Raw genomic sequence first — 21,693 nt, forward strand, 5'->3', positions numbered from 1 at the left:
AGCTCATGAGATCTACTGATGGGTCTCTCAGCATCTGCTCTGCTTAGTCCCATAGTTAAACACAATGCCAACATACTTTTTCAATAAAGGCTACCCTGAAGGACCTGAATCCTCGTGGTCTGTGACTCCATGGTTGAAGCTCGGTGTCCTCCCTCCATACTAAGGGAGAGAGAGTAGAAATAGGGTAAGGTAAGGTGTTCCGGGTTCATTGTGTTCCTTTGTGTCGCCCAGTTGCCATGGATTGTATACTGCTGTACCAAGCTCTGGAGGAGCTTAAGAAAATATAATTAGCTCATGTTTGCAAAGCACTTAATGATGTTAGATGAGATCATAATGTGATAAGTGCTGCGTTGATCTGTCCTATGGGGAAAAGGGCAAGCCCCCAAGGGAAGGAACTATAAGACTGATCAGCTTCAGTGGGGAAAGTGAGCCAATATGGAGTACGGATCCACTACATGTTGGATATTGTAATTCTGCATGCAAAAGGAACTGATTAGATGTTGAGCCTTTTTGGCCATTGATTGCTTTCTGTTTTCATCTTATATAAAACCTCTTTTCTTCTATTTCTTGGAGCTGTAGCAATTTAGCCTTTTTTAAAAAAAATAACCTGTTTGCAATAAGTTAAATGTATATCCATGAGTATTGCATGTAAAATGTGCTTCTATTTTTGTAAGTAAAAATTTCTTTCTCTTGTTACCATTGGAGTTGGGTCATCTTTGTAATTTGTTTGAATAGCATTTTCCCCTTAACTGGGAAATGTGGAGAATTAGGGATATTGCATAAAGTCTCCGTGTTTCCAAGGCAATTGATTATTTTTTACACTTAACCCAACAGGTTATGGACCCAGTGTCTAGCAGAAGCTTAGATTAAGCTTAATGCTTAAAACGAACTTAAAAGTGTTTGATTAGCAGATCACTCCCTTTTAATCTTTAAAAATTCTCCATCATTCTTCTCCCCATGATAAGGATGGCTTTATTAAGCAGATATTTGGAGATTCCAAAATTTACTGCTAAGAACCATAGAAGCTGGTTTAAAAGATTTCATATACTCCTTGAAGCAAAAGGAGCTGCTGAAATTCTAAAGGAAGAAAAACCAACAGAGAAAGGCAAGGAAATGAACTCTTGGATAATCAAAATGGGATTTCCAAGAACATTATTTTGGGATCACTGGGTGGCAGTGAGACTTTCATGTTTGAAAATTTCCAGGCAATGAAAGAAATGCTTAAAAGCCTAGAAGAGTCTTTTGGGTTTATTAATATTAAACCACAAGGAGTCTGGATAAGAAAATTTTGCAAAACAAGGTTACGTAATAGAGAAAATTGTGAAAAGATATATCTCTGAACTGAGGCAGGTGTTTGAAGGTTTTTGCATCTTTCTTCTGGTTTTGACTCTGCACACTCACAGATACAGAAGAATCTCCCCCCAAAGTCCCAAGCGTAAAACTTGCCTTTTATTGGTTAGATTAAAGCCATAGATTGAAAACTAGCAATCAGGCACTAAAAGAATTGTGGGAGGAATGTTCAAAATGGCTTATTGAATTTGAATCACCAAATGGCTCAAAACTACATTTCTAGAAAGATCTTGAAAGAGCAAGCCTCACCCAGAGAAAAGGAGAAAAACCAATCACTGCATTGCTTTAACTGCAGCAAAAGGAGAGACGCTGCAAAGGACTGTAGAGGAAAAGAAAGGTCCCCTGTGCAAGCACCAGTCATTTCCAACTCTGGGGTGACGTTGCTTTCACAACGAGAGCCATCAGCTAATGGTAGTTTTTCTAAGACGTACAGGAATAGCACACAAGCTACAAACAAACAGGCAATTTTAAAAGTAAAAAACATGATCCTAATGAGGCATACAAAGGAAAAAAGTTGTTTTTTTACTAAGTGACCAGAAAAGCCCTGTTTATGATGATGCTGAATCAAAATCAATATGTGGTTAATAGAGGAGCATCTGGTCACAGCACACAGTGCATGGATTTTGTTGATGAACTTAAAGAAAATGAGAAAGAAGAAATAAAAATTGCTAATGGTGAATGCATACAGATTCAAGACATAGGTACTGCCACACAAAATTCCTCAGTGAAGTTGGAGATGTCCTGTACATGCCTGAATTAAACTGTAATTTATTGAGTGTGTCTGCATTAAACAACAAGGGCTTTGACATATGCTTTGGTAAAAAGAATTGTACTATTCACATAGACAATGGTAGATAACCAGAAGTGAAGAGTATATGAACTGAGTCTTGCAGGTGAACAGGTATACCTGGCCCATGAAAGAAATGGCAAAGAGAGCCTGGAACTGTGGCACAGATGCCTAGGACATCGTAACCCAAAGGTAATCCTAGACAATCAGAAAAGAGCCTCCCCAAAGGCATTAAGGTAAAGCTATGTGATATCAATGACATAAGTAAATCTGCATGTTGCTTAAGAGCAAAAGGGCTTAAGACCCTCATTTCCAACCAGCACCGAGAAAAGTGCCAGCAGGCCATTAGAATTAATTCATGGTAATGTCTTTGGACCAGTATATGTAACATTAAATGGTAGAAATGGGTCTTTTAATCTTTTTGGATGATTTCTCAAGGTACTCAGCTGCATATTTGCTGAGACAAAAAAGCAAAAGTTCACAAATTCCTCCAGAGATATGTCCCTATGGTTTCTAACAAGTTTGGAACAAAGCCTGAAATGCTACGGACAGATAACGGAGGTGAGTTTGTATCATGTCGCGCACAAACCTTGCCAGAGGAAGGCATTCTGCACAGGTAGTCAGTGAGCTCTACACCTGAGCAGAATGGCACCGCTGCAAGGGAACTGAGAGAGTTAATGGAGATGAGAAAATGCATGTTTATGGAAGCAGGTCTACCCACTAAATGGTGGGGTGAAGCAATCCTGACTGCATATCTCCTGAACAGACTGCCCTCAAAAGGGAGCACTCATGCACCTTACCAAATATGGCATGGAACATTGCCAGGCATGGGACATATTAGAGTATTTGGCAGCAAGGCTTTGAACAGAGGAAGCGTTTTTGAGGAATGTGATTTTGGAAGCAAGGGGTATACACTGCCGTGCCCTGAAACGGGAAGTCTATGGGTGCATTCACACTACACTAAATAATGCGTTTTGCAACTGAATTTTTACTTTGTAAAAAATAGCAAAAATCCAGTTACAAAAGACATTAACTGTAGCATGAATGCCCTGGATGTTGGGCATGCCATTCACTTTGACAAAAGCAGAGCCAGTAGAGAAGGGACTGCATCATGGGACTCAGGAAAGGCAGCTGATCAGTACTGGCTCTTGGACCTCGAACCACTGTGCAGCAATGAAACATCTGAAGACGACGCACAACCTGAGAAGGCAGATTCCAAAAAAAAAAAATCGTGCCAGAGATTCAGGGCAGTACAGAGCAGAGAGTGAAAGCAAGTGAGAATGAGGAGGCAGGTGAACGGGGCAGCTCTGTGACAGCGGATGAAAACCCAGGACTACACCTCTGATGCTCGTCATGACCAGGCAAAAGGCATACCAGCCTCACGCTTGTCCTGCCTTGCAAGGTTGGTGTTTACCATCTGAACCTTCTACCTGGAAAGAAATAGATGCCAGCAACCAAAGACAGTAGGGGGAAAAAGGCATCACAGGAAGACATTGATGCTGTATGCAAAAATAAAACGTGGACCTTGACGAACGTACCACCAGGAAAGAATCTTACTGGGTGTAAGTGCATGCTTAAGGTCAAACAAAATGCAGATAGAAACACAGAATGCTACAAAGCATGGTTAGTTAGATCACAAAAATATGGTCAAGACTTTGCACTAGTGGTGAAAGTGACACCTTTGCACTGGTGGTGAAAGACAGTACAAGTTGAGTATTTTTGAGTATAGCAGCATCCAAGAAGATGCAGGTCAAACATCTAGATGTAAAGACAGCGGTTCTTCAAAGGGAGCTCTGTGCATAGAACAACCGGAAGGTTTCTATAGACCCCCAAACAACCAAATTTAGTCTGCAAACTGTAGAAGGGACTGTATGGACTAAAAATGAAAGCGCATGCCTGGAATGAAAAAAAATCACACACGATGTTCATGACTCAAGACTTCAATAAGGAGAAGTGGATTCCTGTCTGTATATTAAACACAAAGATGGGCATCGTACTTTTATTCTCACATATGTTGTTGATTTGATTCTGGGTTATGACAAACAAATGGGCTATAACAATGTGGTAAAGTGCCTAGGAGATGTTGCTTACTGCCACCACCGTGCTGGGCTCTTTTTCTAGCAGGCGCTCTTCTGCATATTAGGACATGCCCCCCTGATGTAGCCAATCCTCCTGGAGCTTACAATAAGCCCTGTACTAAGAGCCCTCTAAGCTCTTAGAGGATTGGCTACATCAGGGGCATGTGGCCTAATATGCAGAGGAGCATCTGTTAGAAAAAGAGCCCTTTGAGCATACAAATTGAAAGAGAGAACGATGGTTCATTTCTCCAGTGCCAGAAAATAATAGAGCTCTTACAGATGTTAGGTCTAGAAAATTCCAACACTGTGCCAACATCTATGGAAACTGACTTTCTTAAGAACACTAAAATAAGTGAGCCTTTACCTAAAGACAATCAGTACAGAAATGCCATAGAGGAAGACTTCTGTACTTAAGTATCACTAGCAGATTTGATATTGCAACCAGTGTTGGGATCCATAGTAGAAAGACAAGTGCAACCAACATGAGAGAGTGGATTGCAGTAAAAAGCATGGAGCACAAGGAAGGTCTTTGCTCCTCCCTCCTTGAGGAGTCCTTTTCCCAGACCATTTTCCCCCCTCCCAATCTGCCCTAAGCATTAGATTGTAAGCTCTTTGGAGCCAAGGGTCCTCTCTTCTGGTGCTCTGAAAGATGTGGCATTCCTTGGTGCCAAATAAAGTACTGAAAGTTCTACATTGGAAGATGTAATACTGAATCAGACCATTGGTCTATCAAAGTCTACTCAGACCGGCATTGGTTCCCCAGGGTCTCAGGCAGAGGTCTTTCCCATCATCTACGGTCTGGTCCTTTCTAACTGGAGGTGCCGGGGATTGAACCTGGGACTTTCTGCATGCAAAGCAGAGGCTCTTCCAGTGAGCCACAGCCCCCTTCATATAACTCATATCTGTCAAGAATTCCTTAACAGGCAGTGATTGTGACCTCTGTTAAAACGGTGTGGTGGTTAGGGTGTCTGATTAGGGCCACAGAGACCCAGATGCGACTTCTCTATTGTCCAGGAAGCTCATTGGATCACTTTCAGCCAGTCATCATCTCTCAGCCTAGTCTACCTCAAAAGCTTGTTCATTTCTTTGATGTTTACCCCACCCTTCCTCCTTCAAAGGGCTCTCCTACCATTCCCCCTCACAACAACCCTGTGAGGTAGGTAAAACTGAGAGAGAGGGTAAATGGCCAAGATCATCCAGAGGAGTTTTGTGGCAGAGTGGGGATCTGAACCAGAGTCTCTCTAGTTGTACCTTCCATACGTCAGCCATAACCTCTGTTACAATAATAAATAGTAGTGAGGGACCCTTCATACTGCTTAGATCTTTTTGGATGAAAGGAGAGAGAAAAATTTAATAAAAGATTCTGTCACAGGCTTACTAGACAAATGAATCTGCCACTTGTTTACTAGACAAGAGAATCTAGAGCTAGTTTGGTGTAGTAGTTAAGTGCACAGACTTTTAGCTGAGAGAACCGGATTTGATTCCCCACTCCTCCACTTGCAGCTGCTGGAATGGCCTTGGGTCAGCCATAGCTCTCACAGAATTGTCCTTGAAAGGACAGCTTCTGTGAGAGTTCTCTCAGCCCCACTTACCTCACAGGGTGTTTGTTGTAGGGAAGGATGTCAAAGGAAATTGTGAGCTGCTCTGAGATTCAGAGTAAAGGGCAGAATAAAAATCCAATATCTTCTTCTTCTATCACATTTTTTATCTTCCTGAGAGCTCAGGGTGGCATTCACTGTTCTCCCTTCTTCAATGTTGCTCTCCCAACAGCATTGTGAGGTAAACTTGGATGAGAGAGAGAGCACAACTGGTCCAAGGTTGTCCAGTGGTCCTTGTAGCAGAGTGCTGGTTTGAATATACCTCTCTCCAGGCCTGGTTTAATACTCTAACCACTACACAGCACTGCTTGCCTTGTGTGTTGAGTAGAAAAAAAAACTATAAGCAATATTTTAAAAAGTCAGCTATGGGGCCAAGATCCTTTCTCTCACCACCTCAGCAGCTGTCAAGAGAGATGTTATGCAGTTTTCTGGCCCACAAAAAATGACATTTTTCTAGCTGGGAGGCAAAGGACAGAGATTGCTGATGGAACGAATGTGAAAACTCCCAGGAATGTGTTGCCTCCCTCCCCCCAAATTATAACTAGATTAGGGAAGAGACAGATGATAAGGAATCAGCAGAGAGAATTTCTTCCCCCTTCTCCTCCTCACACTCAAACTTGGTTTCACTTAAGGGAAACTGTAGAGCAATAGATTCACACAGACGATTCAAAGCACTTCTTCCCATGGGGCGTATGAAGGAAGAATTTATTGACATGAGATCAGGTGCGTGTGAGAGAAACAGCCTCCTGCTTGGAAGAGCAGTTTAACAGGACATCACACAAAGGCACATGGCGATGGCTGTTAGCCAGACTGGCTAAGTGGAACTTCCATGTTCAGAGGCAGTAGGCCTCTGTCAGCCAAGCTGAAGTGAAGAGACGTTGGCCTCATCTGGGGCTACCTGCAGTTTGAAATGGAACAATGCAGTAAGGACACTTAGAACATAAGAACATAAGAGAAGCCATGTTGGATCAGGCCAGTGGTCCATCCAGTTCAACACTTTGTCACATAGTGGTCAAAAAAACCCAGGTGCCATCAGGAAGTCCACCAGTGGAGCCAGGACACTGGAAGCCCTCCCACGGTTGCCCCCTCAAACACCAAGAATACAGAGCATCACTGCCTCAGATAGAGAGTTCCATCTATAACCTGCAGCTAATAGCCACTGATAGACACTGCTGTGTGATACCTTCAAGCAGGGGTCATTTTGTAGAACAATAGGTGGTGGAGCTCATCCAGGGATTGTTATGCAGCTGCACCTACTATTCAGTGGACAAGGTAGGTAGGTGGGGAGGAAGAGGGGGAACCCTCAGAAAGGTTCAGGAGCTGGGCTCCTGTGAGCTCCTGCTGAATTCAAGGCCTGCCCTCAAGGAAGGTTGCCGATCTCCAGGCAGGGTCTGGAGTACTTCCAGAATAATGACCGATCCCCAGACTACAGAGATCACTTCCTCTGGAGGAAATGGCAGCATTGGAAGGCAGCCTTTATGGCATGACATCCTTGTCGAGCTCCTTCCCTTCCCCAAACTCCATGCTCCCCAGGTTCTACCTCCTCCCCAGTCTCCAGGAATTCCCCAGTAGCAGCTGGCAACCCTTGGTGCCTTCCTTCCTTCAAGTACATGCAGACCTTTTTTTTTGTAGAAAAAGCCCAGCAGGAATCCATTTCCATATTAGGCCACACCCCCTGATGCCAAGCCAGCTGGAACTGTGTTCCTGCTCAGAAAAAGCCCCGAGTATACAACTGTAGGGCATTAATCGACTGGTACGGATGTTACCTTTGTCTTCACCTTTGAAAGGATTCATAGAGTCCAAGCCTAGTGACCATTTTGATGCCTTATCATCACTACTGGAGAGGTACTCGAATGCTTTATGCAGCAACGTATGCATACTGCAGAGAAGAAGAAAGAACACAGTAACACACATGAAGCTGCCTTATACTGAATCCGACTCTTGGTCTATCTAATCCAGTCCTGTCTACACAGACTGCCAGTGGCTCTCCAGGTTCTGGGGCTGAGGTCTTCCCCATCGCCTAACTCCCTGATCCTTTTTAATTGGAGATGCCGGGAACTGAACCTGGGACCTTCTGCATGCCAAGCAGGTGCACTGTCACTGAGCCATGGCCCCTCCCCATAGAAGATGCATGGGTACGAGTACAGGCAGGTTGAGACTTATATGGCTTAGATGGGATTGCCAACTGCTCTCCTTGATGGGTTCCTATAGCACTGACAGCTGCATAGCAGAGAACTGCAAAAGATACCTGAGGCCACGCAAAAGAGTGTGTGGGGGAGGGGAAGGCTGATCTGCCTAACTATACAAACCAAATATTTATACAGTGCAAACAGTACAGCGCAATTAGTGAAAAGAGTCCCTGTATACAGCGCATGATACAGTGAGTACTGGCCATTAATGTATACAAATTCAGTTTGTGATGCAGAGAAATACGAAAATTAGTAAAGCAGAAGCATAGGTCTGCAATGCTTGCCAAGGGATTCCGTCCCTCACACTTTTTTGCTGGGCCCACACTCACAGCTGCTGCTGGATCCAGTGCAGAGCATCAGGTTGTGCAGCCATCACCGCTAGACCTAGTGTGGCTCCCCGTGGCTTGACCACTGTTGCTAACCACCAGAGGTAAGTGCATTCCCCAAGTCTGCATCCCTGTGGCCCCAACCTGTGGATTTAAGTATCCACAGATAGGGGTCCCATATGTCATTAATAGTATATACAGTAGATAAAAATTGACCATCTGCTGACTAATTAAGACACTGCTTCAGTATCTCCTTCAGAATTGTTTCTACTATGGTCTAGGGTTGCCACGTCCAATTCAAGAAATATCTGGGGACTTTGGGGGTGGAGCCAGGAGACATTGGGGTGGAGCCAAGATCAAGGCTGTGACAAGCATAATTGAACTCCAAAGGGAGTTCCGGCCATCACATTTAAAGGGACAGCACACCTTTTCAATGCCTTCCTTCCATAGGAAATCATGAAGGATAGGGGCACCTTCTTTTGGGGCTCATAGAATTGGACCCCCTGGTCCAATCCTTTTGAAACTTGGGGGGTATTTTGGGGAGAGGCACTAGATGCTATACTGAAAATGTGGTGCCTCTACCCCAAAGAACAGCCCCCCCAGAGCCCCAGATACCCACGGATCAATTCTCCATGATTTTCTATGGGAATAAATCTCCATAGGGAATAATAGAGTTCCCAGCAGACATTTCCCTCCCCTCCCCCCGCTTTCTGACGACCCTGAAGCGGGGGGAGGGCCTCCAAATCAGGGGATCTCCTGCCCCCACCTGGGGATTGGCAACCCTACTACGGTCCCATTGCAGAACGGCCTGGTACAGTTTGTGGTCAACTGTCTGTAAAGGACAAGAGTGAAAACATCTTCATGTATGTGTCGAGTTCCAATTCGTTATCTGTGTTTCTTTGATGCAGTCTGTGGAATGTGTGAGTGGTGGAATGCTGAGTCTGAATCAGTGTCATTTCCCGCCCCCCCCCCCCGGTAAATGAATAAGCCCCTTTATATGCTGCGTCATACAGGGAGATGTTTTGACTCTTTTACCGGCAGTCTGTAACAACTACACCAGGCCATTCCGCAATGGGAACGTAACAGAAACAATTCTGAAGGAGATATTGAAATGGTCTCTCAATCAGGGTCGGCCCTGTCACTAGACAAACTAGGTGATTGTCTAGAGCGCTGGTCTCTGGGTGAGCCGAATTTGGTGCCCCCATGTGACTCGGCGATGTTATCAGCGCGGGGGAGGGGGCTCCAGAGGTTAGCCTTGCCTTAATAGCGGGCAGACCGTCAATTGTTATACTTTACTAATTTTCATACTTCACTGCATCAGACATTGCTTTTTTATACCTTAATGGTCATACAACACCGTTTCGTGCTTTTAATACAGCGACTGTTTTTCACTAATTACACTCTACTGTTTGCACTGCATATGTTAACATTTGGTTTGCACAGAGTTTCATTTATTTATTATTTATTTCTCTATCAGGCCTCTAAACCACCCTCCCCTGAAGAACACGACAATATACAATATACAACAATAAAAAAACACATTCATAAGCTAATTTATAAGAGCAGTAAAAATAGAGCGGTTCAAATTATTATGAATGGTGCTAAGTATAGCAGCCTCCCCCCCCCACCACCACCTTTTTGTGTGTGTGGCCTCTGGTACTTAGTACTTTTTGTGGTTTCGTACAACAGTCTGTCCTTCCTTTTTTAGCTCTGCATAACAGAGAGGACAGAGTTAGGGCAACTAGGGCCTCCGGGTTATAACCGGAGTTGTCAATTTCTCTCTCTCTCCCTCTCTCTCTTTTTTAACTTGCCGCCGTAGTTGCACTGTGAAGGGCAACTGTGCTTGTTTTTGATCATTTGGCAGCTTTCCCTTGACAACTCTGAATGTTTTAGACCAGGGGTGGCTAGGGTTGCCAAGTCTAATTCAAGAAATATCTGGGGACTTTGGGGGTGGAGCCAGGAGATATTGGGGCGGAACCAGGAGCAAGGGTGTGACAAGCAGAATTGAACTCCAAGGGAGTTCTGGCCATCACATGTAAAGGGACAGCACACCTTTTAAAATGCCTTCCTTCCATAGAAAATAATGAAGGATAGGGTCGCCTTCTTTTGGGGCTCGTAGAATTGGACCCCCTGGTCCAATACTTTTGAAACTTGGGGGGAATAATAGGGAATTGATCCATGGGTATTGGGGGCTCTGGGGGGCTATTTTTTGAGGTAGAGGCACCAGATTTTTCATATAGCAGGTAGTGCCTTTCCCCAAAATACCCCCCAAGTTTCAAAAATATTGGACCAGAGGGTCCAATTCTATGAGCCCCAAAAGATGGTGCCCCTATCCTGAATTATTTCCTATGGAAGAAAGGCATTTAAAAAGGCGTGCTGTCCCTTTAAATGTGATGGCCAGAACTCCCTTGGAGTTCAATTATGCTTGCCACATCCTTGTTCCTGGCTCCACCCCCAATGTCTCCTGGCTCCACCCCCAAAGTCTCCTGGCTCCGCCCCCAAAGTCCCCAGATTTTTCTTTAATTGGACTTGGCAACCCTAGGCTTGGGGAATGAATTTAGCGTTAAAGTTGCTTTCTTTCCACCCTCCTCTCCCTCCCTCCCTTCCTGCTCTCAAACATCTGACCTTTATTCTGTGTGGCTCTTACATTAAGCAAATTTGGCCACCTCTGTTCTAGACTATAATCTGATGCCCGACAAAAATTTTTTTCTACCTCTCCCCCAAATACAAGAACTTGGGGGCATCCAATGAAGTGAAACGCACAGCAGATTCAGGATGGATAAAAGGAAATCCTTCTCTGCACTATGAGTGATTAAAATGTGGGATTCACTGCCGGAGAAGGTAATGATGGCCGCCGGCTTAAATGGCTTTAAAATGGGATTAGAGAGATTCATGATGGATAGAGCTATCAATGGCTACTATCCATGGTGACTAAAGGAAGCCTCCACATTCAGAGGCAGTAAAGCTCTGAGTTTCATAGAGGTTTTTACTCAAATGACATGCCCAGTGTGATGTCACACTGATGATGTCACTGTGACACGTGTGCATTGCACACGATCTATCCCCTGCTGGCAGCCAGATAGGACCTGGCAACCATAATGGATATTCAGTACCCCTCTTTCTCTCAAATAAGAAACTGGGGGAGGGAAGAGAACATGGAATGGGATTAGGATTATACTGTACCAGCGGTGAAAAAGCCCGCCGTGATGGCCAAGGTCATACCAGTCTTCAGCAGATTCAAAACTCTGATCAGTGAAGGGTGGGTCTGGAGGTACGGCTCTGGAAGAAGAAAAACCCATAAAAAAACCCACCAGAGGCTGATGGTGGTGTCCCAGTATCTTTAGCAACGGCGTAAGAATCCACTGAAAGGAACATCAGTTAGAACTTCTTGCCAGCAACATTGGAACGGCTGGAGCTGCTTGAGAAGGGCTCTTGCCAAAAAAATTATTTTCAGTTTGCGCGTTCAATGTTCTGAACATTCTCTAGTCACCGCTAGAGGGCAGCCTCAGCACAGAGAATTCTGGACCTTCGGCATTCACTCACCATAATAATACTGAGCTCTCAATGGGTTGGCCAAGGATGGGTGTTCCACGCTGCAAGCGTAACTTGCGCTCTGGTCAGGATTGTGCAGCTCCAGGTAGCTGGAAGCCTGGAGGGAGCCGCTGAGGTCGGTGTAGCCATGCTGGGAAGACAGCAGCTTCTGTCCTAAACGATACCACGTCAGCACCACAGCATCAGGGAAGAAGCCGTGGGTGCTGCAAAGCAGCGTCCATTTCAACTCTGGCATGGTTTGGAGCTGCAAGAAAATGACTGGGTGGGAGGGCCGAGCTGAGGAAGGAGAGAAAACAATCGTGCACAACCACGTTACCAATTCAACCAAGGTGTTACTCCCAAATATTTAGCTTGTCTAGGGTTGCCAGCTTCAGTTTGGGGGGATTCCTGGAGATCTGAGGATGAAGCTTGGGAAAGGTGAGATTTGGGGAGGAGAGGGACCCCTAAAGGGTATAATGCCAGAGAGTCCACCTTCCAAAGTTGTCATTTTTGTCCAGGGGAACTAATATCTGTAGTCTGGAGATCAGCTGTAATTCCTGGAGGTTGGCAACCATAAACCCATTAATGAGGCCTGAGTGTAAAGGATGCTTAAAACTAGGGGTCATTTATAGAAAAAGAGGTGCCGGAGCTCATTAGCACAGCCCATTAGCACAACTCATTTGCCTATGCCACACACACACCCTGACATCACCAGAAGGTGTATTCAATTATATCAGTTCAGTATCTACTTTAAAAGGCTTCTTGAATTATGATTGTAATAATAAAACCTTACTCCCGCCGTCATACTTTTAAAATTACTTTCTCCTATGTGACCACAGTGGCATGATGAAAGTTTCCACCTATCTGCTTTGCATGTTTTGGTTCTTTTCCCATTTTTTTTTTTTTTGCGGGGGGAAATAGTAGAAAGTCTGTTATATCTTAAGAGTTCAGCGAAATTCTCACCGGGGGGGGGGGGGGGGGTTGAACAATGGAGCCCAGAAGCAAGTGGGGTTTTTTGAGGGGGGGAGAGTAAGAAAGAAAAAGCACAATAAAATTCAGAGGCTCTGGAGCGCCACGCCTGTGAGCTCCTGCCCAAAATGAGGCCTTCTTAAAACCCTAATGGGTGGAAGACCAAGGTCTCTGTAGTGTGGAGAAAACCACCTGCTCTCTGCCAGCTGAGCTCATCTTTGGAGGCTCTATTTGAGGCTTCTAAGCACATACAGGGTAACATCAAGCGAAGGCCCTGTTGTTGAGAATCAGGCCTCTATGATCTGTTGCTGGCCCTCCAGAGGAACTGGTTGGCCACTGTATGAGCCAAGAAGCTGGACTAGATGGACCATTGGTCTGATCCAGCAGGGCTCTTCTCATGTTATGTTCTTTTAACCAAAAATGCCTGCATGCCAAATCAGATACTCGAATCTATACCCCTTCACCATGTCCTCTCCCCCTGTCTGTGGTTTACCTTGATCCTTAACTGGCTTTTTTTCAAAGAGCTGTCATTAGCATGCATTCAGCTGCTGCAAATGGAGGTTATGTTTCAGCTATTTACTGTGGTAGTATTAGGGATATTTGTGTTCAATTATTGTTAGCTACTTTGGGGAACAATGGATTCAGGGTGTGGGTTTCTTTCCCCTGTTCCTTGGTGTGTAGGTATGTGTGAGTGTGTGGAGGGGGTTATATTTGTTTTGTTCCCTCACTAATGTTCGTGATTGGTTTGTTTCTTTTATGTTGTGTTATACCAGCAACATGATATATGTTACTTATGTGCAGTTGACCCAAAATAATGTTGAAAAAAGCATTCATTTCCTATTTTAGAATACACAAGTGCCAACTGAAGGAAATGGTAGGATCCAACCCACAGAATCATGTGTTTGAATCGTAGGGTGCAGTCACCCATCCTAAATAATGCACTTTCTTTCAATCTACTTTCAAGGCACTTTACAGCTGGATTTTGCTGTGTGAACTGGCAAGATCCAGTTGGAAAGTGGATTGAAAGTGCATTATTTAGCAAGTGTGAGAATGGAAGGGGAGAATGGAAACTGAAACAAGGATTCTGGAGTCAAATCAACAGGGATGAGAATTCTGGGCAGGATTTTTTTTTCTGGGGAAACATTGTGCAACAGTGTTCCAGAACATCTTCATGGAAAGAAAATTCTCAAAAAAAAAATGTTTAGAAGTTCATTAGGGGCACCCAGTTTGGTGTAGTGGTTAAGTGTGCGGACTCTTATCTGGGAGAACCGGGTTTGATTCCCCACTCCTCCACTTGCACCTGCTAGAATGGCCTTGGGTCAGCCACAGCTCTGGCAGAGGTTGTCCTTGAAAGGGCAGCTGCTGTGAGAGCCCTCTCCAGCCCCACCCACCTCACAGGGTGTCTGTTGTGGGGGAGGAAGGTAAAGGAGATTGTGAGCCGCTCTGAGACTCTTCAGAGTGGAGGGCGGGATATAAATCCAATATCTTCATCTACCTCACAGGGTGTCTGTTGTGGGGGGGGGAGGTAAAGGAGATTGTGAGCTGCTCTGAGACTCTTCGGAGTGGAGGGTGGGATATAAATCCAATATCTTCTTCTTCATCTTCATGTGTTTCTCCTTCATTTCCATCAAGAGAATTCCGGCACCTCTTTTTCCAGATGAAAAGCCCTGATTCTGGGTATAAGCTTTTGTGTGCATGCACACTTATTCAGAGTTGAATTCTGGAAGTTTATACCCAGAATTAAGCTTTGTTGGGCTTAAAGGTGCCACTGGACTCCGACTTTATTCTAGTGCTTCAGACCAACACGGCTACCCACGTGAATCTGTCTTCATAGAACTTAACGTAATGCTGATTTGTTGTGCTTTTACTGTTATGAGACCTTGAGGGCACACTCTGATTTTTAAAAATATGTTGTCGGACATGAGTTTCTAGGAAGGAAGGAAGAAAAGAAGAAAGGAAGAAAGAAAACTTCAATTTGCTAATGTATGGTAACTTCCACTTCTTCAGCAGGGGGCAGCAGAATGACAACTCAGCAGAGGTTTTCCTAACTGCCCTCTGGATCCTCTCCTCAAGGCAAGGAAAAATTGCCATAAAGCTTTTCTGCAGTCTTGTGGCTTTCCTTGTTAACCTCTCCTGGCCTTGGGTTGTCTAATTTTCCACTTCTCAGTGTCTGGATGACAGGAATGTGTTTAGCAAATGAAGGAAAAATTATAAGAAAAGCTTTGGCCTAATTTGAGAATAGGGAAAAAATGTCAACCAGCTAGTGTCTAATGAGTCTATCCATAATTGATCTCTCTTACCATAAACATGGAGGTGGACACCATTCCCACGCATCTCCCCTTCGCCCCACAGAATCACTTTACAAGTGTAGATCCCAGCATCTTCAAAGGAGACATTGGTGATAACCAGCAGGCCTTCTCCTGGGCTGAGGAAACTTTGAGGAAAGATCGGGCTGAATCGGGACCCCGGAATGATCTCTGATTCAGCTTCTCTCAGGCCTTTGAACCAAGACATGGCCCCTTTGTTTGAAGCGGGCTGTCCTGCTGTGATGGAGAAGATACATTTCAGGGTAATGTTGTCTCCCTTGATGGAACTGACCTCCGATGGAAACTGCGTCACGGAATACTTGGCACCAAGAGCTGGAGAGAGGCAACATGGACATGAATGGACTGATGAAACTTCCATAAGTGAAGACTAAATCTTCCATTTTATTTGATGGTTTATGCACGAGACCCAGGGCATATTCTGAACCCTAGCTCCTAGCTGCCACAAATGAGTGAGTCCAGAGGTGGCACAACTGGAGTGCAATACCTATAAAAGCAACATTCTAAAGTGTTTTGCAGTGATGTGTGTTATGCAGTCATCTCCCTTAGCATTTCCTACTTATTTTTGCTGTCACCAAGGGCTCTCACCTTGGAATTGTGGGTGGCTCTGAGGTAAAAGGTGATCCTTTCCTCTAAACGAAACAGTTGTTTTCTTTTAAACATAGAGTATATCCCGAAGCGCAGCAAGGTAATGGGTTCAGTAAAGTTCATAAGCATAGTGGTTTCAGATGGGGTACAGAGCTTCTTTCTGTTAAGTTCCTTAAGTAGACCTAGCCAGAAAAAGCTTATATTTCACACTTGCCTCTTAGGCTAAAAACTTCCACAAACAACACAGATTTCCCTCACAGTTCACATCTTTCACCCATGACTCTCTTTCTCCAACACACTGTCCACAAACTTTCTCTCTACAAACCAGTCAATTTCACCCCCAAGGTACAGATAACATCCAATCACAACACACCTCAATTACCATCTATTGTGAAACCTACTCCCTTTGGAAATAGATTTTGTACTGTGTATGAGGTATCACTGAAGAACTAACAGACTTTTCTATGTTGGTTTATAAATTCTTTATTGGTTATATACACAGTTGCTGTTGCTTTTTCTGTAATATACTGTGTTGCCTCTTGGCTTGTTGCCACTTGCCTCTGGCAAGCCTCTTTTGGCAACTCTGGCAGTCACCCCCCCCCCCAATTGTGGGAAACATGTGGCTCCTTGGTTGATTATCAAGGGCTCTTCAGTGGAAATGTTTCTAATGAGGCACACTTTGTCCCCCACTTTTGACCTTCCCTTCTAAGAAAAAGGGGCAGGAGGGGACGTTTCAGGGCTTGTTCTTATTTTCTGTGAGGCAATAAAGAGGCATGATGGTGAGCCCATTGTCTACCCTAGAACTGGGGTTCCTGGCTTCAGACCCTATCAATAGATGCTCCGACTCAAACAAGCTATGGACCTATTTTGCAAATGGATTCTGTGCCAAAATTAAGCAAGCCTATTTTCATACAGGCTTCCATCTGGTCCTCGACTATAAATTCAAGAACTTTTGACAGAGCCGACAGCCAGAATTATTAATCTGGCTTTCTTGATGACGTGCATTTCATTAGAGGCTTTGTCTCGCCAGCTCTATAATGGTGGCAATATTAGCAAAGAATGTTTCAACAAGCTAATTATCCCTTTGAAAGGGAAGAGCGCCATTCATCTCTTTAGAGTAGAGTTTTCAGTACAACTGCAGCTAATGAGGTAATGAGCCTTGAGCCAGAAGGCTAATTTGCCTTCTGCATTAACCCAGTGCTTAGTGTTCATTATTACAAGGCATTAGGTTAATTAGTAGCCATCGGGTGCAGCACCCTAGTGAGAGACGATTGCAAGTCACAGATGGACACATGAAGCTGCTGCTTTATAGCAAGTCATACCCTTGACCTATCACAGGGGTGGCCAAACTGTGGCTTGGGAGCCACATGTGGCTCTTGCACACATATTGTGTGGCTCTCAAAGCACCCACCGCCTCATCAGCCGGCTTGGAGAAGGCTTTTCTCTCTTTAAATCATTTCTCCAACCTAAGCCATCTGGTAGCTTAGAGAATGCATTTAAAGTTAAAGTTGCTTTCTTTACACCTCTCTCTCCCTATCCGTTTTCCTTCCTTCCTTCCTTCCTTCCTTCCTTCCTTCCTTCCTTCCTTCCTTCCTTCCTTCCTTCCTTCCTAACTGGAGAGCCAGTTTGGTGTAGTTGTTAAGTGTGCGGACTCTTATCTGGGAGAACCGGATTTGATTCCCCACTCCTCCACTTGCACCTGCTAGCATGGCCTTGGGTCAGCCATAGCTCTGGCAGAGGTTGTCCTTGAAAGGGCAGCTGCTGTGAGAGCCCTCTCCAGCCCCACCCACCTCACAGGGTGTCTGTTGTGGGGGAGGAAGGTAAAGGAGATTGTGAGCCGCTCTGAGACTCTTCGGAGTGGAGGGCGGGATATAAATCAAATATCTTCTTCTTCTTCTTCTCCTTCCTTCCTTCCTTCCTTCCTTCCTTCCTTCCTTCCTTCCTTCCTTCCTTCCTTCCTTCCTTCCTTCCTTCCTTCCTTCCTGTCTTGTGGCTCTCAAACATCTGACATTTATTCCATGTGGCTCTTATGTTAAGTAAGTTTGGCCACCCCTATCAATTGTTGCCTCTGATTTTTCATTTGAGGTGAAATTGAGGGGCAACTCCACACAGAATTTGGGCATGGGGGGAACCAAATATGCCTTCAGAAATTGATAGAGGCGGCAGATAGGCAGCTTGATTGCCCTCTACATGAATCAGTAATCCCTTCTGTTCATTCATACATCAGAAAACATCTGATGAAGAGAGCTTGGTTTCTCAAAAGCTCATGCTGCAATAAAATTTATTAGTCTTAAATGTGCCACTGGACTCTTCACTATTTTACATCAGAAAATGAGGCAAACGAAACTCCAGTATTGTGTTTATTTATTTTTTTATTTACTTCATCGATACTCCACTTTTCAGCCCAGCAGGGACCCAAAGTGGCTTGCATCATTCTCCTCTCCTCCATTTCATCCTCACAGCCAACCCTGTGAGGAGAAATGATCAGACCTAACCACCACTTTCTGACAATCCCACCCATAGAAAACAGTCAGGTCAGGTCAGGCTGGGTTCATGTGGTTGATTTATATTCATTTATGTATTAGATTTCTAAACTGCCCCTGACGGGGCTCAGGGTGGTGTAAAACATTTCCACGCATGCAATAAATAAATGATTAATTATAGCTGTAACCTGTTAAAACAATTAAAAACATAATTTAACAGACGGAGCTAAAAACCAATATGCTGTCCATATGCCCCCAGGACTGGCCCTAGACTGTCAGGCACCCTAGGCAAGGCTAACCTCTGGTGCCCTCTCCCCCCGCACTGATAACATCACTGAGTCACATGGGGGGCGCCCAATTTAGTGCCCCCAGAAGGCCAGCACTCTAGGCAATCATCTAGTTTGCCTAGTGGCAAGGCCGGCTCTGTACTCCCCATAAGGAAGACGAAAGATGACAGATGGAAAATGGAATGTGGGAGGGTCAAGTTTGGTGGTAACATTGTTGCTGTCCTCAACTATAGGCCTGGTGGAACATCTCTGTCTTGCACACCCTGCCAAACTGTCTTAGGTCCAATGTTCCCTCTAAGCTGAGTTTGTGTGAGCTAGCGCACGGTTTTTTGGCCTCCAGCTCACACATTTTTGTCTCAGATTAGGAACATAAGAGAAGTCATGTTGGATCAGGCCAATGGCCCATCCAGTCCAACACTGTGTCACACAGTGGTAAAAAACCCCAAATGCCATCAAGAGGTCCACCAATGGGGTTAGAAGCCCTTGCACTGTGCCCCCCCCCAAACACAAGAATACAGAGCATCACTGCCGCAGACAGAGAGTTCCAACAAGAAGCCGTGGCTAATAGCCACTCATGGACATCTGCTCCATATGCTTATCCATTCCCCTCTTGAAGCTATCTATGATTGTAGCTGCCACCACCCCTGTGGCAGTGAGTTCCACATGTTAATCACCCTTTGGGTGAAGAAGTACTTCCTTTTATCAGTTCTAACCCAACTCCTCAGCAATTCTATTGAATGCTCATGAGTTCTTGTATTGTGAGAAAGGGCAGGGCTGAATCGGGGGGGGGGGGGGGGGGGCAGAGAGGGGTGCTTGCCCCAGGTGCCAACAGGGGGGCGGGGCGCCAAACTGGGTATGTAGTCCATTGTATTCCATGGGACCATAAGATAGAGTGGTCCATAAGGGGGCATCATTTTTAAATTTTACCCCCCCCCCTCTCAAAAACCATGTAGATCTGGTCCTGAGAAAGGGAGAAAAGTACTTCTTTCTCTACCTTCTCTATCCCATGCATCATCTTGTAAATCTCTATCATGTCACCCCTCAGTTGACGTTTCTCCAAGCTAAAGAGCCCCAAGCGTTTCAACCTTTCTTCATAGGGAAAGTGTTCCAACTGTTTAATCATTCTAGTTGCCCTTTTCTGCACTTTTCCCAATGCCCCAGAATGGCCCCAGAGCAAACTAATTTATGAAGTAGCTCACAGCTTCAATGCCAGTAGCTCACAAAGTTGAATTTTTGCTCACAAGGCTCCACAGCTTAGTGGGAACATTGCTTAGGTCCCATAAGGACCTTAAGTGATTGACCCAAGGTCACCCAACAAGCTTCCCTGGCAGAATGGAGATTCAAACTTAGCTCTCCCAAATCCATGCCCAACATTGTAACCATTACACAACACTGGCTTTTTGCTCAATGACCTCTTTGTTGTGGGAATCAGGAGGAGAAATGATCAGACCTAACCACAGCTTTCTGACAATACCACCCATAGAAAATCAACACATTCAGGGTGAAAAATGGTTACAAAAAAAAAAGCCTGTGGAACTTCCTGGCACAAAGATGCTACAAACATGGAATTAGAATCAAAATGAAGCACTATAGCAAGAAGGAGTTGTGTTAGAAGACTTTGGAGTTCAGTTCCAGAGTGCTACCTGATAAGACTGCTTCCTTTTCAAAACAGAGGGATAGAATTCAACAGGCATGGATCTCCTTCTATGCTAAGACCATGTTTGATACAGGCTTGATAGGAATGTTGCTTCATCTCACCGAAAAGCAGGTATGGACCTGGTACTCACTCAGGGAGGTGTCTGGAATCCAGAACAGGGTGCAGATCCCCAGCAAGAGGTAATCCTGCTTCAGACCCATGGTGAGCTTCACTTGGTAAGGACTGAAAGTGTCTCCCCCACCACCCAGGGAGCCAACAGAGACTCAAGTATCTCATGAAGAGAAAACTCAGCAGTTCCTCATTGGGTTGTGAAGCTGAACTGATCAGGTGCTTCCTCCTTTATGTTGGTCCCTCCTGAAATGCTTAGAAACTGGCGTGCAGTTAAACCTCGTGTTTAGGGGTGGGATGGTGGCTCAGTGGTAGAGCGTCTGCTTGGTAAGCAGAAGGTTCAATCCCCGGCATCTCCAACTAAAAAGGGTCCAGGCAAATAGGTGTGAAAAACCTCGGCTTGAGACCCTGGAGAGCCGCTGCCAGTGTGAGTAGACAATACTGACTTTGACGGACCGAGGTTCTGATTCAGTATAAGGCAGCTTCATATGTTCATATAGTCAGAATCTGTATCACACACCTGAGACTTGTGAATGAATAATTCCAGAAACAGTGCTTCTGAATGTCTGTAGGGCCTTTCCTTTTCACTCAGCAATTGAGACAGACTGACACACGCATCTAGCATTTGCAAGACATCCTGATCCTCAGCTGAGTGATTGCCACCACAGCTTCAAATGTAGAAGGTCCTAGCCTTCTGCAAGATACCACTCCAAAGCCCTGCTCGGCCATTAAGCTGTTATTGGTAGAAACCCAGAGCCTGAATAGGCTTATTACCTTTTAAAGTAGGGTTGCCAGCTTTAGGTTGAGAAATACTTGGAGTTTTGGGGGTGGAGCCTGGGGAGGGTTGGATTGGGGAGCTTCAACAACAATGGTGTAAGTATGGGTGCCAACTCCACAATGGGAAATTCCTGGAGATTTGAGGGTGGAGCCTGGGGAGGGATCTCAGAAGCCCACCCTCCAAAGCTGCCGTTTTCTCCAGGGGGAACCAATCTTTGTTGTTAGATCAGCTGTACTTCTGGGAGAGCTCCAGTCCCCACCTGGAAGTTGGTAACCATGCTTGTATTTTCCCACAGATCCTACAAAGCTGATGGAGTATGATGTTTACAGCATTTGAATAAGATCTAGGAGACTTTGGTTAAAACCCCATACTGCCAAGCAGGGGTGTACACAATATAAGCCAAAAAAAAAAAAAAAACCTATTGTGTCATAATACAAATTGACAACTTTCAAAAAATTAATGCATTATATTATGGAAAACATCCAGACTTAATACCAACATTCAGACATTACAAAACAAAGAACAATATCCCATATAAACAATATCAAAGGATGACTCCGAACCCCAGTCTTCATAAAGTCTGTAAGGAGTGCTATGGCTCAAGTGTAAAATTTCAAACGGAGTCCTTCCATTAATTTGA

Source organism: Heteronotia binoei, chromosome 17 (assembly GCF_032191835.1).
Source record: "Heteronotia binoei isolate CCM8104 ecotype False Entrance Well chromosome 17, APGP_CSIRO_Hbin_v1, whole genome shotgun sequence".
Classification (NCBI taxonomy): domain Eukaryota; kingdom Metazoa; phylum Chordata; class Lepidosauria; order Squamata; family Gekkonidae; genus Heteronotia; species Heteronotia binoei.